General features: G+C 36.4%; 1 protein-coding gene across 2 annotated transcripts in view; it reads left to right on the plus strand.

Moving 5' to 3' along the window:
• GRID2 (glutamate ionotropic receptor delta type subunit 2) overlaps positions 1-23,140 on the plus strand; it is a 1,362,985-nt gene that overhangs the window by 1,126,241 nt on the left and 213,604 nt on the right. The gene's annotated exons all lie outside the window — the stretch shown is intronic.

Consider the following 23,140-nt stretch of genomic DNA (forward strand, 5'->3'; position numbering starts at 1 on the left):
GTACTGTACACTTAAATATTTTACCAAAATCTTGGATTTATGCTCTTGAGTTTTACAAAGCAAGACATTTACTAACAGAGCTAAAGACAAACCTCTCAAGAAAGGATGAAACTGTTTGGTTTCTCCTTTTTTTTTTTACTTATTTTTTTAACAAGGCCTCTAAAATAGTATAATGGAATAGATAAAATTATAGCATGAATACAGAGGCTGAAGATATTTCTAGGGGCACCTCTTTAATGTATGTGGTTTTGGCAAAATCATAACTGTGAAAACCATATAAGTGTTGGGAAATATTCTGGGTGTCAATGAGGGCTTGAGATACATTCCACCATAGTTTTGAAATTTGATTGTGATACCAATGTTCTTTAGATGCAAAATCTTATTTTTATCATTAAAATTTATAAGGGTCCTTTTGATAGATACTGGGAAAGGAAACAGAAAAAGAAGTAAGCAAATGCATTTTTTGTTACAAATAAAAATTCAGAGAATATATGTGGCCCACTGACCCATTTTGCTTTGTGCTAAAGCTACAAAGTAACCATTAATACCATAAAATGCATATCTATGGATTAGTGGAAATCTCAGCAAATCACCATATACACTATAAAGCCTTTCAACTAGCCAGTCAATTTCAAAAGGTACATTTCTTAGTTCAGGATGGATTAGCTATTCCATAAAAAAAAGAATTTGCTAATTAGTATTCTAAAAGATTTGTCTGACCCAATAAAGTTCATGTATAACAAGTCATTTTCAGTAGATTTAGTTCAATTCACTCATCCTATGATGATGTTTCCAGTAGAATTGAATAAAAGCAATTAGCACAGGATGGGGGGAAAAAAGCCTTGATTAAATAAAATCTAGAGAAAGGATTTACGACAAGCGTTTCTAAATATCATCACTGCCAAATCCTTGTGGAGATGAAAGTAAGCCAGTTTGTGGTGGGGAATCATGGTAAAGACTATATGTGTTGTTCATCCATACGTTCTTAATGTTGCACTTAGGGGAGCCTACCTTTCACTGTAGCGCTTAACCTCAAGATCCTTGACAATACTTGGTGTACAACCTGTGTAAAACTACTTTGTAGTCCACCTTACAAACTGGGAAACTGAAATCCCTTTTCCGATCAAATTACTAAAATCTCAAATGTTTTAATTTTGTAAGATCAGAGAGGAAAATTGGCTTTCAATTAGCTGTTTTTATTTCTTTAGCTCATTAGAAACAGTGGGAATTTTGTATGGGCTGAAATGACAAAAACATTGTGAAAAGAAGCTGCCAAGTGTTACTTGTGTGTAATGTAACTCAATTTTGTTCTACTGAGTTACAGCAGTGGATACATGGAATTTAAGTTAAAATCAGCATATATAAGTTGTGTGGTATAGCTATCAGTTATTTAATTGGATTATACTTAATTTTTAGTTTAACATTTTTCAGGTGTATTCATTAGATATATTCCATGTTACTGAGTTCAGGAAAACTCACCTACTTCTGTTAATCCTGAAATTTCAAGAATTACAAAGATTATTTTCTTCTGCAGGAAGTTCTAATGTTGAAATAACATTTTCTTTTTGCAAATGTTCATAGAAGATGTATTTATAATAGCCAAAAACTGGAAACAATACAAATGTCTAGTTACTGGGGAATGAATAAGCAAATTGTGGTACATGCAATGGAATGCTTTTCAGCACTAACAAGGGATAAGCCACTAACACATGGAACAACATGAATGAATTTCAAACATTTGTGCTAAGTAAAATGAAGCCAGACCCAAAAGACTACATTCCATTTATATGAAATTAAAAAGAACCTTATATAGAAAAAGAAAAATATTTTACAATGACAGAAAGCAGATTTGCGTTGCCTGGTGCCAACCACCAGGGATAAAGATTGACCAGAAAGAAGCGCAAAGGAACATTTTGGGTAATGATGACATCCTATATCTGCTTTGTAGTGGTAACGATCTTGTATTTATTTGATCAGAAGAACATTCTTATTTCAGGGCATCATGTATAGGTGGCATTTGATTGTGTAAAGGACTGTCATTAATTAAGAAAAAGTGAAATATGACAAGATTTATTATTCAACTGATAACTCCTCAAAACAGAGCTGTAATGAATAATGTTAAAGAGTTGGAAAGAAGGAACTATTATTTATAAGCAGCTTTACATGTATTATAATTACTATGAAAATGTAAATATTAAGTTAGAGAAGTCTTCTTATGCATAGGAAGTTGCCATTTTGATTATATCATCTAATGCCTCCTACCCTACTTTTGCTTATCTGCAAACAAACTTATCAGGTAGCCCAGAACAATATTTTGTCATTCAACTGAAATGTCAGCACTTCAGAAAGACATAAGTTAACAAAAGAGAAGTAACATTACCTGTCTCTATTTGTTCAATAATATTGTAAAATATTTGAAAATGCTTAACACTTGTATAAGACATAAAAAATTTCATTTCTTGAGAGGAGTTAAGATGGCGGAGGAGTAGGGGACCCCTTTTTCAGCCGGTCCCCTGAGTCGAGCTGGATAGGTACCAGACCAGCCTAAATAACCACGGAATCAGCCTGAGATGCAGGATGATGCATCTGGATCTCTACAAATGAACATCTCCAGCGCTGAGTATTGAGGTACCAAGAGGGGAGCTGTAAACCGTGCACGGATATCGGAAGATAAACGGAAGGGGGAGGGAGCCGCCACGTTTGGGCGCCGGGAAGCGGCAGCCACCTGCATGGGGGAGCGGGCGGACTCACAGAGGGCACCCGCGAGAGAGCGGACTGAGACCGGTGAGCCGTGAACGCGCGCGCCACCAGGCATCTCCCGGAACACCGGAATCCCGGTGTGCTCACGGGATCCAGACTGAGACCGGGAACTCCCGGAGTGCGCGCGGGGCGGCTGGCGGCTGGCGGGCCACCTGCACGGGGGAGCGGGCGGACTCGCGGTCGGCACCCGCGAAACAGCAGACTGAGACCCTGAACCGGGTGCGCGCGCCACCAGGCTTCTCACGAAACTCCGGAATCGATGTGTGCTCACCGGGCATAGACTGAGACCGGGAGACCCGGGAGCGCGCGGGGTGGCAGGTGGCTGGCGGCATTAGAAACACAAAGGACAGAGACAGGGCGGCCGGTGGCTGGCGGCATTAGAAACACAAAGGACAGAGACGCGCTGGCCCTGGAAGTGAGGGCAGGGTCGCCGAGTTGGTGCGCACATCCCGGGACGCTGCAGGGTTGAGCAGCACCAACAGTAACAGAGTTAAAGTGGCCAGAACATCAGTGGAGAACGGGCCGCAATCCCTCTGTTCTGCGACAATGCAGCCTCTGCTGCTCTGACCCGCATAGCCGGCCGCCAGGGAAAGCCGCCAGAGAACAAAAGCCTGGAAATACCGGCTCAGAGAGTGCCCATCCCCATCCTCCCTCGCAGGGGACACGGAGACTCTACCCAAACAGGGTTGCCTGAGTATCGGCGCGGCAGGCCCCTCCCCCAGAACACAGAAGGCAGGCTGAAAAATCAAGAAGCCCACAACCGGAGGTGCCTGGGTGGCACAGTCATTGAGCGCCTGTCTCCGGCTTAGGGCGTGATCCCGGCGTTCCGGAAAGGAGTCCCTCATCGGGCTCCTCCGCTGGGAGCCTGCTTCTTCCTCTCTCACTCCCCTGCTTCTGTTTCGTTCTTGCTGACTGTCTGTCTCCCTCTCTCAGATAAGTAAATAAATAAAATCTTTAAAGAAGAAGCCCACATCTCTAAGATCCCTATAAAACAAGGGGCACGGCCTGGGACCCAGTCAATAATTTTGGGCTCTGGAAACCCCGCAACCTCTCTTCATCAGAATGACGAGAAGGAGAAGCCCCCCCCAGCAAAGAAAAGACAGTGAGTCAGTGGCCTCTGCCACAGAAGTAACGGATATGGATGTAACCAAATTATCAGAAATGGAATTCAGAGTAACAATGGTCAAGATAATGAGTAGACTTGAGAAAAGTATTCAGGAAAATATTACTGAGAATATAGAATCCCTAAGGGCGGAAATGAGAGCGAATTTGACAGAAATTAAAAATTCTATGAGCCAAATGCAGGCAAAACTAGAGGCTCTGACGGCCAGGGTCACGGAAGCGGAGGAAAGGGTTAGTGAATTGGAGGATGGGTTAATAGAGGAAAAAATAAAAATAGAAGATGGTCTTAAAAAAATCCACGCCCACGAATGTTGGCTACGGGAGATTACTGACTCAACGAAACGATCCAATGTTAGAATCATCGGCATCCCCGAGGGGGTGGAGAAAAACAGAGGTCTAGAAGAGATATTTGAACAAATTGTAGCTGAAAACTTCCCTAATCTAGCAAGGGAAACAAAAATTCGTGTCCAAGAGGCAGAGAGGACCCCTCCCAAGCTCAACCATGACAGACCTACACCACGTCACGTCATAGTGCAATTCGCAAATATGAGATCCAAGGAAACAGTATTGAAAGCGGCCAGGGCAAAGAAATTTCTCACGTACCAAGGCAAAGGCATCAGAATTACATCAGACCTGTCTACACAGACCTGGAATGAGAGAAAGGGTTGGGGGAGCATTTTTAAAGCTCTTTCAGAGAAAAACATGCAGCCAAGGATCCTTTATCCAGCAAGGCTGTCATTCAGAATTGATGGAGAAATAAAGACATTTCAGAATCGACAGTCACTAGCCAATTTCGTAACCATGAAACCAGCCCTACAGGAGGTATTACGGGGGGTTCTATAAGAGTAAAAAGGCCCCAAGAGTGATACAAAACAGAAAGTCACAGCCAATACAAACAAAGACTTTACTGACAACATGGCAGAATTAAAAGCATATCTCTCAGTACTCAGCCTTAACATTAATGGTTTAAATTCTGGTTTCAAACGCCACAGGGTTGCAGATTGGATAAAAAGAAATGACCCATCCATTTGCTGTCTACAAGAGACTCATTTCGAACCCAAAGATGCATTCAGACTGAGAGTAAGGGGATGGAGTACCATCTTTCACGCAAATGGACCTCAAAAGAAAGCTGGGGTAGCAATTCTCATATCAGATAAATTGGATTTCAAACTACAGACTATAGTTAGAGATGCAGAAGGGCACTATATTATTCTTAAAGGAAGTATTCAACAAGTGGATATGACAATTATAAATATATATGCCCCCAACAGGGGAGCAGCAAGATACACAAGCCAACTCTTAACCAGAATAAAGAGACATATAGATAAAAATACATTAATAGTAGGGGACCTCAACACTCCACTCTCAGAAATAGACAGAACACCCTGGCAAAAACTAAGCAAAGAATCAAAGGCTTTGAATGCCATACTCGACGAGTTGGACCTCTTAGATATATATAGAACACTACACCCCAGAACCAAAGAATACTCATTCTATTCTAATGCCCATGGAACATTTTCAAGAATAGACCATGTTCTGGGACACAAAACAGGTCTCAGCCGATACCAAAAGATTGAAATTATCCCCTGCATATTCTCAGACCACAACGCTCTGAAATTGGAACTCAACCACAAGGAAAAATTTGGAAGAAACTCAAACACTTGGAGACTAAGAACCATCCTGCTCAGGAATGACTCGATAAACCAGGAAATCAAAAATCAAATTAAACAATTTATGGAGACCAATGAGAATGAAAATACAACAGTCCAAAACCTATGGGATACTGCAAAGGCAGTCCTAAGGGGGAAATACATAGCCATCCAAGCCTCACTCAAAAGAATAGAAAAATCTAAAATGCAGTTTTTATATTCTCACCTCAAGAAGCTGGAACAGCAACAGAGGGACAGGCCTAATCCACGCACAAGGAAGCAGTTGACCAAAATTAAAGCTGAAATCAATCAAGCAGAAACCAGAAGTACAGTAGAGCAGATCAACAGGACTAGAAGCTGGTTCTTGGAGAGAATCAATAAAATTGACAGACCACTGGCAAGACTTATCCAAAAGAAAAGAGAAAGGACCCAGATTATTAAAATTATGAATGAAAAAGGAGAGGTCACGACGAACACCATTGAAATTGGAAGGATTATTAGAAATTTTTATCACCAGCTATATGCCAATAAACTAAGCAATCTGGAAGAGATGGAATCCTTCCTGGAAACCTATAAACTACCAAGATTGAAAAAGGAAGAAATTGATTTCTTAAACAGGCCAATTAATTATGAAGAAATTGAGTCAGTGATAAACAACCTTCCAAATAACAAAACTCCAGGCCCGGACGGTTTTCCTGGGGAATTCTACCAAACATTCAAAGAAGAAATAATACCTATTCTCCTAAAGCTATTTCAAAAAATAGAAACAGAAGGAAAGCTACCAAACTCATTCTATGAGGCCAATATTACCTTGATCCCCAAACCAGGCAAAGACCCCCTCAAAAAGGAGAATTACAGACCGATTTCCCTAATGAATATGGACGCCAAAATCCTCAACAAGATACTTGCTAATAGAATCCAACAGTTCATTAAAAGGATTATCCACCACGATCAAGTGGGATTCATACCTGGGATGCAAGCGTGGTTCAATATTCGCAAATCAATCAGCGTGATACATCATATCAACAAGAAAAGACTCAAGAACCATATGATCCTCTCAATTGATGCCGAAAAAGCATTTGACAAAATACAGCATCCTTTCCTGATTAAAACCCTTCAGAGTGTAGGAATAGAAGGTACATTTCTCAATCTCATAAAAGCCATCTATGAAAAACCTACTGCAAATATTATTCTGAATGGGGAAAAGCTGGAAGCCTTTCCCTTAAGATCAGGAACACGACAAGGATGCCCACTCTCGCCACTATTATTCAACATAGTACTAGAAGTCCTTGCAACAGCAATCAGAGAACAAAAAGGGATCAAAGGTATTCAAATCGGCAAAGAAGAAGTCAAAATGTCTCTCTTCGCAGACGACATGATACTCTATATGGAAAACCCAAAAGAAGCCACTCCCAAACTATTAGAAGTTATAGAGCAATTCAGTAACGTGGCGGGATACAAAATCAATGCTCAGAAATCAGTTGCATTTCTGTACACGAATAACGAGAACGAAGAAAGAGAAATCAGGGAATCCATCCCATTTACAATAGCACCAAAAACCATACGTTACCTTGGAATTAACTTAACCAGAGACGTAAAGGACCTTTATTCTAGAAACTATAAATCACTCTTAAAAGACATTGAGGAAGACATAAAAAGATGGAAAGATATTCCATGCTCATGGATTGGAAGAATTAACATAGTTAAAATGTCCATGCTACCCAGAGCAATCTACACTTTCAATGCTATCCCGATCAAAATACCGAGAACGTTTTTCAAAGAACTGGAACAAATAGTCCTTAAATTTGTATGGAACCAGAAAAGACCCCGAATCTCCAAGGAACTGTTGAAAAGGAAAAACAAAGCTGGGGGCATCACAATGCCGGATTTCGAGCTGTACTACAAAGCTGTGATCACAAAGACAGCATGGTACTGGCACAAAAACAGACACATAGACCAATGGAACAGAATAGAGAGCCCAGAAATGGACCCTCAGCTCTTTGGGCAACTAATATTTGATAAAGCAGGAAAAAACATCCGGTGGGAAAAAGACAGTCTCTTCAATAAATGGTGCTGGGAAAATTGGACAGCTACATGCAAAAGAATGAAACTTGACCACTATCTCACACCATACACAAAAATAAACTCCAAATGGATGAAAGACCTCGATGTGAGACAGGAATCCATCAAAATTCTAGAGGAGAACATAGGCAGCAACCTCTACGACATCGGCCAAAGCAACCTTTTTCATGACACATCCCCAAAGGCAAGAGAAACAAAAGATAAAATGAATTTATGGGACTTCATCAAGATTAAAAGTTTCTGCACATCCAAGGAAACAGTCAGAAAAACTAAGAGGCAGCCCACGGAATGGGAGAATATATTTGCAAATGACACTACAGATAAAGGACTGGTATCCAAGATCTACAAAGAACTTCTCAAACTCAATACACGAGAAACAAATAAACAAATCAAAAAATGGGCAGAAGATATGAACAGACACTTTTCCAATGAAGACATACAAATGGCTAACAGACACATGAAAAAATGTTCAAAATCATTAGCCATCAAGGAAATTCAAATCAAAACCACACTGAGATACCACCTTACGCCAGTTAGAATGGCAAAAATAGACAAGGCAAGAAACAACAATTGTTGGAGAGGATGTGGAGAAAGGGGATCCCTCCTACATTGTTGGTGGGAATGCAAGTTGGTACAGCCACTCTGGAAAACCGTGTGGAGGTCCCTTAAAAAGTTAAAAATTGAGCTACCCTATGATCCAGCCATTGCACTACTGGGTGTTTACCCCAAAGATACAGACGTAGTGAAGAGAAGGGCCATATGCACCCCAATGTTCATAGCAGCAATGTCCACAATAGCTAAATCGTAGAAGGAGCCGAGATGCCCTTCAACAGATGACTGGATTAAGAAGTTGTGGTCCATATATACAATGGAATATTACTCAGCAATCAGAAAGAATGAGTTCTCAACATTTGCTACAACATGGACGGCACTGGAGGAGATAATGCTTAGTGAAATAAGTCAAGCAGAGAAAGACAACTATCATATGATTTCTCTCATCTATGGAACATAAGAACTAGAATGATCAGTAGGGGAAGAAAGGGATAAAGAAAGGGGGGGTAATCAGAAGGGGGAATGAAACATGAGAGACTATGGACTATGAGAAACAAACTGGGGGCTACAGAGGGGAGGGGGGTGGGGGAATCTGATAGACCGGTGATGGGTAGTAAGGAGGGCACATATTGCATGGTGCACTGGGTGTTATACACAACTAATGAATCATCGAGCCTTACATCGAAAACCGGGGATGTACTGTATGGTGACTAACATAATATAATAAAAAATCATTATTAATAAAAAAAAAAATTTTCATTTCTTTCACCAAATAGCTTCTCTTCATGGATTGTATCAAAAAAGATGTTTATAGCAATGTAATATATGGTAGCATAAAACCTCTAAATTTCTAAAAATATGATACTGAAATAAGCTGTAGTATATCTGACTGGGAAAATACTGTTCAGCCAGTGAAAATGTAATAAACAGAATACCGTAGTATAGGGGATTAAGGAGTGTACTTGTGATGAGCACAAGGTAATGTATGGAATTGTTGAATCACTCTATTGCACACCTGAAACTAATATAACTCTGTTTAACTAGAATTAAAATAAAAGCTTTAAAAAGTAAAATAAAATCAAAATATTTATAAATGTGAAAAAAATAGAATACAATATTATAAATGTGGTCTGACAATTAGTATTAAAAATTTCTTAAGGGGCGCCTGGGTGGCTCGGTTGGTTAAGCGTCTGCCTTCGGCTCAGGTCATGATCCCAGAGTCCTGGGATTGAGCCCACATAGGGCTCCCTGCTCAGCAGGGAGCCTGCTTCTCTCTCTCCCTCTGCCTGCTGCTCCCCCTGCTTGTGCTCTCTCCTCTCTCTCTCTCTCTCTCTCTGTCAAATAAATAAACAAAATCTTTTTTAAAAATTACTTAAGAAAAACCTCCAAAAGAACATATCAACAAATGCTAACCTGCCCTCTTCTTTAATATTGGGTTTCTGAACCATAAACTGGAGGAGTTCTAGGAACTGAACTAAGAGGCTCCAAATTCCCATTCAGCAACTGAGGCTACATTTCTGCCCTCAGATCTAGGATCTTTTTTTCCTATACATATCAAGAAACATCTTGGTAGGCTTCCTATCTATTTCATATTTAGGAACCCTGTGGTAAGCTATTGCCGAAGGACAGACAGTACACTCCAATTACCATTCATAAACAGCCATGTTGTATTATAGTAATATTACCTTGTCTCTGATAGTTAAACATCTCCACTTAGCTTCTGCCAACCTGGGATACCACATTCAACTTGATATAAAAAATTTAATTTTTTATACTAATAGTCATGCCGCATTGATAAGTTTGTATCCTATTTATTACATTTTCACTGGCTAAATAATATTTTCCCAGTCAGATGCATTATCGCTAACTTAAGTACTCTATTTTTGGAAATTTAGAGGTTTATACTACCATATATTACATTGCTTTACAAAGGTTTTATGTACCATTACATTGCTATGCATTGCCTATGAATAGCAGCATACCAGAACTCTTCAGAGATGCTTGTGCTATAATGCCTCCCGACCATGCATTTCTTAACGTTTTGTGAAGGGATTGTCCCTTTCCCAGGAAGTCATGGAGATGAACAGTTTGTTCAGAACAAATCCATTCCAACATTCCCACCTCCCTGAATATCTATAAAATACCAGAGAAGTTGTGTATAGGTTACCTCAAGAATCCATTAATTATTGGTCTATCCTTCAACTAACCAATCTAACAAATTACTACCACCACCCTCAAGTATCAAGTCAATATCTTAAATATCTAATCATTACCATCCAAGGTAACATATTTGCCCTAATTGATACTTATACCCCATCCTGTATGGTATAAAACTTTTATAAGTGGGCTTTATACTTCTCTGACAGTTTCTGGCATCTAACTTGCATCTGGAGGCAACAAAGGGTGAGGTAGGTGAGTCTAGGAGAGAACTGTGATTCCCCAGGGCCAGTCATTGAGAATCATTTATGCAGAGCAAGGCAGTGAGAGATTGTTTCTAATACCAAGGAGGTTCAGAGGGATTTTAAAACTCAGATTTCCCATCAATGCCCTTTAATAACCATGAGACGGTTTATAAGGCAGAAGATTTAATTGAAGATTGAATTGTGCTATCCTTATAGTCAAGCCCTAGTCTTGTCCTCAGTCATATCTGCCCTGGAACTATATAATTTAAGAGACTCCTTCAAAGCTTCCATCAAGACGTCCAAATTTTATCTTATTTCTGAGTTGAGTTTTCATTGCCTTCAATTTCTCCTCTACCCTTTGTATTATTTGAAGGCTTCAGAGCAGTTAGCTGGAACCACAATCTTTAACTTAGAAATAAACCCACACATATTTGTTCAATTATTTTACAACAAAGGAGGCAAGAATATACAATGGGAAAAGGACAGTCTCTTCCATAAATCGTGTCAGGGAAACTTAACAGCTACATACAAAAGAATAAATTGGACCACTATCTTACATCATATACAAAAATTAACTCAAAATGGATTAAGACTTGAATATAAGACCTAAAACTATAAAACTCCTAGAAGAAACAGGCAGTAAGTCCCTTATCAGTCTTAGCAACGTTTTGTGGGTTTGGTTTGGTTTGTTTTGCTTTGATTTGGTTCTGATTCCAAAAGTCAGGGAAATGAAAGTAAAAATAAGCAAATGAAACTACATCAAACTAAAAAGCTTCTGCACAATAAAGGAAACCATCAACAAAATAAAAAGATAATCTACTGAACTGAAGAAGGTATTTGCAAATCATATATCCAATTAGGGGTTAATATCCAAGATACATAAAGAACCCATACAACAAACAATCTGGTTAAAAAAGGAACAGAGTTTCTGAAGAGACATTTTTCCAAAGAGGATATGTAGAATGGCCAACAGGCACATGAAAGTCTTAATACAAATCAAAACCACAATAAGATATCATCTCATAACTGTCAGAATGGCTATTCTCAAAAAGAAAGAAAGAACAAATGCTGACATGTATGTGGAGGAAAGGGAACCCTCGTGCATTGTTGGTGCGAATGCAAACTGGTGCAGCCACTCTGGGAAACAGTAAGGAGGTCCCTCAGAAAATTAAAAATAGAACTACCATGTAATCCAGGAATTTCATTAGTGGGTATCTGTTTGAAAAAAATGAAAACTCTAATTGAAAAAGATATATGCACCCTAAGTTCATAGCAGCATTTGTTTGGTGGGTCTATAGGCTTGATGGAAGAAGGAAGCTCACTATAGATGATGATGAGTACCCGGTGATTAAAATAAAAACTTAAAAAAAAAAAAGATAGATGATGACATAGGAGAGTGGAGTATTTGAAACTGGCATTCTAGAGGGTCAAAGTTTTGTTAATAAAGGCTATGTTTGCTGATATAAAAGCAGTGCCATTTGCATTAAATAGAAAATGTAAGTATAATGCAACTGAAACATTATTAAATTCTAATTAATTTATGTTGACTGTCAAAGGGAGTTAAAGATTTGCCTTACCTTTATAAAAATAGATACAAAATTTCAAGGACGCTTATTATTCCTGAGCTGAGGCTTTGTTCTTGCCATGATAAGAAAATAGCAAAAGATAATTTTAAATGGCACAACTTCCACACCATAGCACAATATGATTTTACATCATCCCTCTTTACCACCTAAAGCTAAGTGTTGTAACAATAGTCAACATGCACATTGTAGAAATCTTCCCTACCTGCCAAGTGGGTTCAAACAGTGGACCTACTATGCTGTGGCCAACGGCAAATATTACCTCTGTCTCATAAGCCCCTTCTTATTACTCCTACTCCCTCTACCAAAGGAAGAAATATTAAAGCACTTTCAGATCTAGTCACAGCCAGTCTGTCAATTTGACTACTTATGAATGAGTTCCAAGGAATTGAGTAATATATAAATATGACATAAATACCTTAAGCATTTAGGAGATTGTACATTCTCTCCGTCCTTAAATGGGATTGCCCTGGCGATGGCTATGGTAAACAATATCCTTCTTTATATTTTCTAAACTGTGATTGTGTAAGTGTGAAACATTTTAATATTTATTGACACTCCAGTTTACCAGTTTACTTGAACATATTCAGTCACCCATAATATTGGAAATTTCCTGTAAGAGTTTTTAGCTCTAAGAGTTTTTAGCCATTTTGCTAGTAACCTCATTCCAGTAAGCATCCAATTCTTGAAAAAAGAACGTTTATAAGGAAAAGTAATAATTTTCTTTTATTTTTTCTTAATCATATGTCGTAAAAGAGTTCCACAGTCCAAGAGTGTATAACAAACACTCTGTGAGTTTTAAAACCTGAGAACCTGATACCAAACAACCAGATTGGAGAGTCTTAAATGCTAGCGCTTCCCTATTTTCAGGTACACACAAAGATGCATACATATATATTCATACAGAAAAGACTTAGAGCAACAAAATTTTGCCTGAGTCAGGTGAAATTATCAAGTTTTACAATCTTGCCTGAGGGAAAAACATTGTTTTATCTCTTTAACAACTTTCGTAAGCACGATAATATATACAGTAGCAAGGTTGATACACTTTTTGATGTGGCAAACCAGTCACATCAACATTCAAATCTGTGTTAAGATTTCTCCCTGTAGCAGAGGGGTCACTCTGGAAAATACAAATTCCATATGCTTCTACAGAGTGATATTGGGAGAGTTATAAAAATCAAAATACCCCACCCGAAAGTCAGACTTTTGCGCATCCTGAACTGTCGGGATTTGCCAGTCTAAATTCGGCCATACTTTAGCCATGTGGGGATGTGTTTTTGATTTACTAATTTTTTTGTCTTCCAGCTGATTGTCTCCTCTGGCATTTTGAATATAGGAAAATACTTTTTTTTTTTTTCAAATTGTGGAGACAGAGAGAAAAAAAAGAAAGGGAAAAAGTGATCTTTATTTCTCTCCCCTTACTTTCTTCATTTCTTTAATTTTATGTAATTGTGAAATATTATTTACATACGTAAAAGTGCACAAACTTTAAATGTGCAACTCAATGTATTACACCCAACAATGGAACACCTGTGTAATTACTACCTAGAAAAAGATAGAACATTAGCAATTACACAGCCCCCATTGCCCTGTCTCAACCGTTAATTGCTTACCCCCAAAGGTACCCACGTACAGGATTACCAGCCCTCCCATTCACGCTGCCTCTTTTTGTACAGTTACCATACAGTATGCAGTTCTTTTGTGTGTTTTTTACTCGACATTTAGTTTGTGAAATCCATCTGTGGTGCTATATTTAAATGAAATCTTTTGTCTTTATTTCTGTACAATATTCCATTGTATGACTATAACGTAATTTCTTTATGCATTCGACTCTCAAAGAGTGTCTAGGCTGTTCCAGTTCGAGGCCATTATGGATAATGTTGCTATGAACCTTTTCTGTGCTTGTCTCTTGGTACGCGTATTCGTCTTTGGGGTATATACCTAAGGAGTGGAATTGCTGAGTCTTAAGAAAAGCATATAGTAGTTTTCAGAGATGCTGGCGAACTGTTTATCAAAATGATTGAATCAGTTTACAATCCTAACAACAGTACTCTGGTAACTCCACATCCTTGCCCACAGTTGATATTGTCTGTTTCTTTACTTTAATCATTCTGGTGGTTCTGTAGTAGTAGTCCACTTTTCTTTTAGTTTGCATATCCCTACTAACTGAGGTTGCCACATTGTCACCTTTATTGCCATTTGTCTTCTTTTGTGAAGACTCTTGCCCATTTTTCTAATTACTGTCTGTTTTATTCTTACTGATTTATAGAAGTTATAAGTTATTTTATTCTATTTATAGCAGATAAGCAAATATCTTCTACCGTGACTTATCTTCACTCTCTTAGTGGTGTCTTTTGAACTACAAAGTATTACTGTAGTCAAATCTATCAATCTTTTGTACTCTGTTCAAGAAATCTTTTGCTGGGAGGGGGTCAGGGGAATGGGATAGGCTGGTGATGGGTAGTAAGGAGGGCACATACTGCATGGTGCACTGGATGTTATACGCAAGTAATGAATCATGGAACTTTACATCAAAAACTAGGGATGTACTGTATGGTGACTAACATAATAAAAAAATATTATTAAAAAAAAGAAATCTTTTGCTACCTGATCTTGTGGATATGTTAGATACATTCTCTTATATTATTTTCTAGAAGTTTTACTATTTATATTTTATGTATTTATATATAAGCCATTTGGTATTGATTTCTGTGTATGTTGTAAATTAGGAGACAAATTTTACTATTTTTTACATGTGTATCCAAATTGACCTAGTAGTACTTACTGAAAAGGCCTCCCTTTCTCTATATATTGCCATGCCAGCTGGGTGTAAATCAAGTGTCTGTGTACACATGGGTAATTTTCATTGATATGGTCTATCCTTGTATAAATACCACGCTGTCTTAATTACTGTATACAGCTATAGTCAGCTAGACCAGCTGACTGCCGCTGACTACAGTCAGCTTTTTCTTCTTCTTGAACATTGTCTTGGCTATTTTTATCCTTTCACAATTTCATATAAATTTTACATTCAGCATTTTATTCTCTCTCTCTTTCTGTCTCTCTCACAAAAAGAACCTGGGGATTTTGGATTGGCAATTCAGTGAATCTATAGATCAATTTGAAAAGACTTTATATCTTCATAATATTGAGTCTTTGGATCAATAAACATCATATATCCATCCATTTATTTAATATTATTTCAGTCAAGAAAGTTTATAGATTTTCATGTAGAGGTCTTTTACATCTTTATTCCTAAGTATTTGATATTTTCAATGCTGTTGCAGTTGGTATATATTTTTAATTCCATGTTTTAAGGTTTTGCTGCTGGCATACATATCTGATTGATTTTTGAATATGAAGTCTGTACCATAGCAAACTGATAACTAACATTAATTTTAGTAATTTACTCTATATTCTCTTTTCTACATACATATTCATACTAGCTCCAATCCATAACTTCTATTTCATTTTTTTCCAATTCTTAAGTATTTTTTCTTTTTTTTTATTGTTGTTGTTTGGCTGTTCCCATATACTGTGTACCGTCAACTGAATACAATTGGTAACAACTTGTAGCTTTTAAAATAATCTCTAAAATATATTTATTTGGGGGCACCTGGGTGTCTCAGTCCGTTAAGCATCTGCCTTCGGCTTGGGTCATGATCCCAGGGTTCTGGGATTGAGTTCCTCATCAGGCTCCCTTCTCAGCTGTTTCTCCCTCTGCCTCTGCTGTTCCCTCTGCTTGTGCTTTCTCTGGCTTTCTCTCTATCTCTAATAAATAAAATCTTTACAAATATATATATTTATTTTATTAATAAGAATGATGTTTGCTACAGGTTTCCTGGTTTCCTACAGGTTTGTGAAACTAAGAACAATTATTTCTAGTTTGCTGGATTATTTCTAAGGTGTTTTTCTTTTTTTTAAACTGATGTTAAATTTTACCTGTGCCTTTTCTGCATCCACCAAAATGATTATAAGATTTCTTTACTTTATAGTGCTGATGTAGTGAATTCCAATGATCATTTTTTTTAGTTTTATTGAAAAATAATTGATACACATCACTGTATAAGTTTAAGCATGATGGATTGATTTACACATATTGTGAAATGATTATCACAATATGTTTAACTAACATCCATCTTCTCATATAGATACAAGAAAAAGAACATTCTTGTGATGCGATCTTTTAAGATGAACTCTCAACTTTTTTTGTATAATCATACAAAATTGCTGTAGTTATTATGTTGTATATTTCTAGTACTTACATATCTTATAACTGGAAGTTTGTACGTTTGACCAACTTCTTCCAATTTCCCCTCCCACCACCCTGTGCCTCTGATCACCACAAGTCTGGTGTATTTTTATATGGGGGTTTGTGTTTTTTTTTCAAATTCCACATACGAGAGAGATCATATAGTATTTGTCTTTCTTTATCTCACTTATTTCGCTTAGCATAATGCCTTCAGGTTCCACCCATGTTCTCACAAATGGTAGGATTCCCTCATTTTTTAATGGATAAATAATATTCCATTGTATGTATTTTGTATATATGTATCACAACTTCCATCCATCCATTAGAGGACACTTACATTTTTTCCGTGTCTTGGCTATTGTATGTAACACTGCTGTGAACATAAGGGTGCAGATATCTTTTCAAGTTAATAGTTTTCATTTCCTTTGGATATATTCCCTGAAATGGTATTGCTGGATCTTATGATAATTTTATTTTTAATTAAATTGAGGAACCTCCATACTGTTTTCCATAGCAGCTGTACCAATTTACAATTCCCTCAACAGTGCAGGAGGGTTCCTTTCCTCCACATCCTCACCAGTATTTGTTATCTCTTATCTTTTTGATGATGACCATTCTAACAGGCATGAGGTAATTATCTCAATGCTGTTTTCATTTGCATTTCCCTAATGACTAGTGGTGTTGAGCATCTTTTCATGTACCTAATGGCCTTTCATACATCTTTGGAAAAATGTCTATTTAGGTCCTTTGCCTAGTTATTAATTGGGTTATTTTTTTTTTTTTTTTGCTATCAAGTTGTATGATTTCTTTATATATTTTTACAAGAACCCTTATCAGATGTTTGGTTTGCAAATATTTTTTTCCATTTTGTAGGTTTCACTTTATTGATGGTTGATTTTGCTGTGTAGAAGCTTTTTTAGCTTGATGTAGTCCCACTGGTTTATCTTTGACTTTGTTGCTTGTGCTTTAGGTGTCATATCTAAAAATTAACAAGACCCATGTCAAGGAGCTCTATTTCTAAGTTTTTTTCTAGGAACTCATGGTTTCAGGTATTACATTTAAGTCTTTAGCCCATTTCAAGTTACTTTTTGTGAGTGTTGTAAGATATAGTCCTATTTCATTCTTTTACACGTGAATATCCAATTATTCTAGCACCACTTATTGAAAAGAATATGTTTTTTTCCATTGAGTGTTTTTGCTCCCTTGTCAGATATTGGTTAACTGTACATGCATAGGTTTATTTCTGGGCTCTCAATTCTGTTCATTGGTCTATTTGTCTGTTTTTATGCCACTACCACACCGTTTTGATAACTGTGGCTTCATAGTATAGCTTGAAATCAGGAAGAGTGATGCCTCCTGCTTTGTTCTTCTTTCTCAGGATTGCTTTGGCTATTTGGGGTCTTTTGTGGTTCCACATACATTTTAAACATGTTTTTTCTACTTCTTTAAAAAGTGCCATTGGAATTTTTGCTAGGAATTGCATTGAATCTATAGATGGCTCTTCGTAATACTGACATTTTAACAATGTTAATTCTAATCCATGAACATGGGATACCTTTCCATTTCTTTCCATCTTTGATTTCTTTCATCAAAGTCTTAATAGTTTTCAGAGTAGAGATCTTTCACCTTTTTAATTAAATTTACTCCTAAATATTTTACTCTTTTTGAGGCTATTGTAAATGAAATTGATTTATTTCTTTTTTAGGAAATTTGTTGTTAATGTATAGAAATACTACTGATTTCCATATTTTAATTTTGTGTCCTGCAACTTAATGAAGTCATTGATTAGCTCTAATAGTTTTTGGTTGAATCTTTAGGATTTTCTATACATAAAATCATGTCATCTGCAAATAGAGACAGTTTTTTTTCTTCCTTTCCAGTTTTGATACCTTTTATTTCTTTGACTTGCCTGATTGTTCTAGCTGGGACTTCTACTATTATGTTGACTAGGAGTAATGAGAGTGGGCACCTTTATCTTGTTCCCAATTTCAGAGAAAAAGCCTTCAACCTTTCACCATTCAGTATGATGTTAGCTGTAGACTTATCATATGTGGCCTTTATTATGTTGAGATATGTTCCTTCTGTGCCTAATGTGTTGAATTTTTATCATGAATAGATGTTGAATTTTATCAAATGCATTTCTGCATCTATTGAGATAATTATATGATTATTGTTTTTCATTCTATTAATGTCTTGTATCACATTTGTTGATTTGCATATGTTGAACCATCCTTACATTCCAGGGATAAAATCCACTTTTCTTTGTGAATGATTCTTTCTAATGTGCTGCTGTATTTGGTTTGCTACGATTTTATTGAGAATTTTTGCATCTGTATTCATCAGGGATATTGGCCTATGGTTTTCCTTTCCAGTAGTGCCCTTTCCTGATTTTGGTGCAAGATAACGCTGGCCTCCTAAGAGAAGTTTGAGAGGATTCCCTCCTCTTCTGTTGTTTGGAAGAGTTTGAAGATTGGTGTTAATTCTTTAAATGTTTGGTAAAATTCACCAGTGAAGCAATCTGGTCCTCAGTTCTACTTTGTTGGGAGATATTTTATAAATGACCCAACCTCCTTATTAGTAAATGGTGTATTCAGATATTCTGTTTCTTCCTGATTCAGTCTTGGAAAGTTATACACATTTCTAAGAATTTTTCCATTTCTTCTACATTGTCCAGTTTGTTGGTGAATAATTATTCATAGTAGCTTCTTATGATCCTGTGAATTTCTCTGGTATCAGTTGTAATGTCTCCTTTTTATTTATAATTATATTGATTTGGGTTCTTTCTTTTTTTCCCTTGTTTATAGTAGTTAAGGGTTTGTGAATTCAGTTTATCTTTTGAAAGAATCAATGTTTAGTTTGGTTAATCTTTTCCATTGTTTTTCTGTTCTATATTTAATTTATTTTATGCTCTAATATTTATTCTTTTCTTTCTTCTACTAATTTTGGGCTCAGTTTCTTCTTCTCTTTCTAGTTTCTTATGGCATAGAGTTAAGTTGTTTATTTGGGATCCCTCTTGCTTCTTAATGCAAGTGTTTATGGCTATAAACCTGCCTCTTAAAACTGCTTTTGCTGTGTTCCACAAGCTCTGGTATATTGTATTTCCACTTTTCATTTGTGTCAAGAAACCTTTTTTATTCCTCCTTTAATATCTTCTGTAATTCGTTGGTTGTTCGAGAGAGTGTTGCTTAACTTCCATGTGTTCTTGACTTCCCAAGTTTCCTCTTGTTATTAATTTCTAGTTTCATGCCATTGTAGTCATAGAATGTACTTGGTGTAATTTTAATCTTCTAAATTTTCTAAGACTGGTTTTCTGTTCTAAAATATGCTCTATTGTAGAAAATGTTTCGTGTGCCCTTGAGAAGAATGTATAGCTGCTGTTTTGGATAAAATGTTTGGTTTATCTCTGTTAGGTCCATTTAGTCTACAGTGTTTTTCAAGTTCACTGTTTCCTTATTGATTCTCTGTCTGAATGATCTATTCATTGTTAAGAGAGAGATACTGAAGTCCCCACCTATTACTGTATTACTGTTTATTTCTCTTTAACTCTGTTAGTTTCTGCTTTATATATTTAAATGTTCTAATGTTGGGCACATAAATATTTGTAATTGTTATATTTTCTTGATGTGTTGACCCCCTTATCATTACATAATGTCCTTCTTTGTCTCTTTTTATCATTTTTAGTTTAAAGTCTATTTTGTCTGAAATAAGTATTGCTGCCCCTGCTTTTTGTTATTTTTGTTATCAAAGTTGCTTGAAAGATTCTTTTTTCCTTCAGTTTCATTATAAGTGCCTTTAATACTAAAGTCAGTCTTTTTTAGACAGCATATTGTTGAATCTTGATTTTTTTATCCATTCATCTATTTTATGTCTTTTAATTGGAAAATTTAATCTGTTTACATTTAAAGAAATTGTTGATAGGTAAGAACTTACTATTTACATTTTGCTCACTGTTTTCTGAATTTTTTATAGATCTGTTTTCCCTTATTTCTTATCCTGCTGTCTTTTTGTGTGTTTTGATGTCTTTTGGTATCACTATGCTTTCACTTCTTTATCATGTTTTTTGTGTGTGTGTCATTATTACAGGATTTTTCTTTGCGGTTACCAGGAGGCCTCTTAAGCTTATAACACACTATTTTAAACTGATAACAACTTCAATAGAATTTGTAAGCTTTACATTTTTACTTCCTTTCCCCCTCACACTTTAGGTTATTTCTGTTACAATTACATTTTTTAAATATTGTGTAAATAATGACAGATTATTGTAGTTTTTGGTATTATTATTGTACATTATTGTAGATTACTTTTACTATGTTAGTTTTTTTAACCTTTAAATTAGAGTTGTAATTGAATTACATACCACTGTTATCATATTACAGAATCTGACTATGACTACACATTTACCATTACATATGAGATTTACAATATACATTTAAGGTTTTATATTGAGAATTTGTGTTCTTTCACCTCCACTAGAAAAACTCCTTTTAACATTTCTTGTAAAGTAGATCTGTTGGTAATAAACTCCCTTGGCTTTTGTTTCTGGAAAAGTCTTTATTCGGGAAAGTCTTTATTCCCCCATTTCTGAAGGACAGCTTCACTGTATATAGAATTTTGCGTTGGCAGCAATTTTCTTTCAATATTTTGAACATGTCATTTCATTTCTTCTAAACACAAATTTAGCTACATCGCATTAGCTATTAAAGCTTAAGGAATTTAGGGGCGCCCGGGTGGTGCAGTCGTTAAGTGTCTGCCTTCGGCTCAGGGCGTGATCCTGGCATTCTGGGATCAAGCCCCACATCAGGCTCCTCCGCTAAGAGCCTGCTTCTTCCTCTCCCACTCCCCCTGCTTGTGTTCCCTCTCTTGCTGGCTGTCTTTCTCTGTCAAATAAATAAATAAAATCTTTTTAAAAAAAAAAACTTAAGGAATTTTGGTATGGAATATTTTTATTACCATCAACTTTAAAATATTTTTTCCTCCAGTGATTTTTCTTTGACCCATGGATTAATACAATTTTAATTATTGGTATCCAAGCAAATGAGGATTTTCTGGTTTTCTCTGTCCCACCTCCCTACATTTGGCAAGACCCAGCCCTAATTGTTAAAGCTTTGAAGGCTTTCAAAAGCACTATTCAGCTTCTCAGTCTCTTAGCTTCCTCTCATTAAATTGGTGTTTATATCTCAGGGAAAAGCAGTTCTAGATACCAGGTCATATTTCTGGATTATCTTCCTCTCTAGGACCTTGATCTTCTAATTTTTTATTGCTTCTTTAGATCTGAAATGAATTATATGTTTAATTTGTCTGGCTGCTGTGAGAGAATTGTTTTGAATTACCAGAATTGGAAGTCAACAGTCCTATTACTTTTAACATTTGATTTCTAAGTGCAGGTATCAAATAATTTTGGGGGGGGGGGGTTCTACAAGGATATTTGAATTACCCAAGTTGCAGATTTTATGCCATGGATAAATAAAATTCAACAAATATCCTTCCATGTGGGTGATAACAACTCTAATCAAGGTTAAAGACTTCATGTAACTTTATACAACTCAACACCAAAAAAAACCAAAAAGCCAATTAAAAAAATGGGCAGAGGACCTGAATAGACAATTTTGCAGAGGAGACATTCAGATTACCAAAAGACACACGAAAATATGCTCAACATCACTGATCATCAGGGGAATTTAATTCAAAACCTCATTGAGATATCATCTCATACGAGTCAGAATGGCTAGTATCGAAAAGATAAGAAATAACATTTTGGTAAGGATGTGGAGAAAGAGAACTTTTGTGAACCATTAGTGGAAATGTAAATTGGTATACCCAAGTGTCCATTATGATGATGAATGGGTAAAGAAAATGTGGCATACACACACACACACACACACACACACACACACACACACACAGTGGAATGTTACTCAGACATAAAAAAGAATGAAGTCTTGCCATTTGCAACAACATGGATGTAGCTAGAGAGTATAACGCTAAGTGAAATAAGTCAGTCAGAGAAAGACAGATACCATATGATTTCACTCATATGTAGAATTTAAGAAACAAAAGAAACAAGCAAAAGAAAAAAAAATGAGAGAGAGAGACAAACCAAGAAATAAACTCTTAACTATACAGAACAAACTGATGGTTACCAGAGGGGAGGTGGGTGGGAAATGGGTGAAATAGGTGAAGGGGATTAACAGTATACTTATCATGATGAGCACTGAGCAATGTATAGAATTGTCGAATCACTATATCATACATCCGAAGCTAAAGTAACACTGTACGTTAACTATATTGGAATTTTTTTAAAATTAATTTTAAAAAGATATATGTACCCCTATGTTCATTGCAGCATTATTTATAATAGCAATGACATAGAAGCAACCCAAGTGTCCATCAATAGATGAATAAAGAAGATGTGATATATATATAAAGTGATTATATATATTATATGTTATATATAAATATTTATACATATATATAAAAGTAAGCTATGATTCTAGGGAAATTAACCAAAAATAATTTTCAATATTATTTACTGAAGTAGAAATCTGAGAAGTTATATTAAATGTAGGCATAATAGTATTAATAGCACCTAACTACTGAATAATGAAGCATTTGGAAATAAACGAACTATCTGTGGTTATAATAAGAGGGTAATTAACTCTAGGGTTGAATGAGAAGGTAGAAGACGTATCACTGAAACAAGTTACACTAAATATTTATCTTGGTTCTTTTTGGCTG

This window comes from Ursus arctos, unplaced genomic scaffold, assembly GCF_023065955.2.
Source record: "Ursus arctos isolate Adak ecotype North America unplaced genomic scaffold, UrsArc2.0 scaffold_9, whole genome shotgun sequence".
Taxonomy (NCBI): domain Eukaryota; kingdom Metazoa; phylum Chordata; class Mammalia; order Carnivora; family Ursidae; genus Ursus; species Ursus arctos.